General features: G+C 65.5%; 1 protein-coding gene across 1 annotated transcript in view; it reads right to left on the bottom strand.

The window, feature by feature from the left end:
* The window catches only part of ADCY7 (adenylate cyclase 7), a 45,930-nt gene that overhangs the window by 16,178 nt on the left and 29,257 nt on the right, over positions 1 to 495 (bottom strand). The window lies entirely within an intron of this gene.

Raw genomic sequence — 495 nt, 5'->3', positions numbered from 1 at the left:
CCGAGGGGGTGAGGAGAAGTTCAGAGACTGGCCCTCAGCCCCCCTGGAGACTGGCAGCCAGGTCAGCCCTGAGGACAGCCAAGGCCAGAGTGAGAGGGAGCCGAGAGAGCCGGCCCGGCCGACATTCTTGAGCGAGCACCAAGGATGACTCACCGAGGGCGGCCAGACGAGCGGGCCTCCCGCGGGCGGGAAAGAATGGCCCTTGCAGGCGCGGGTGGGCTGGGGGCAGGACCCGGGCCGGGCGCCTGGAAGGAGCCCCACAGCCCCACACCCTGCCCCGCCACGGGGTCCAGAGAGGAAGAGGGGCCCACAGAGAACAGAGGCACCGGCGGGGCGGGCGGACACGGCGGGGCAGACACACGGAGACTCCTGCCTAGCGGCCCATTGGCCGACCCCTGCTTCCCCTGACTCCCATCCAAGGCGTGTTTTTAAAATGTGCCTTGAAAATCTGGAAGATTAGTGACAACCTCGTGGAAAACAAACTAATAAATGTCA

Source organism: Bison bison, unplaced genomic scaffold (assembly GCF_000754665.1).
Source record: "Bison bison bison isolate TAMUID 2011002044 unplaced genomic scaffold, Bison_UMD1.0 scf7180017853731, whole genome shotgun sequence".
Taxonomy (NCBI): Eukaryota; Metazoa; Chordata; class Mammalia; order Artiodactyla; family Bovidae; genus Bison; species Bison bison.
The sequence above is the reverse complement of the archived record's forward strand: the minus strand, read 5'-3'. Positions and strand labels throughout refer to the sequence as shown.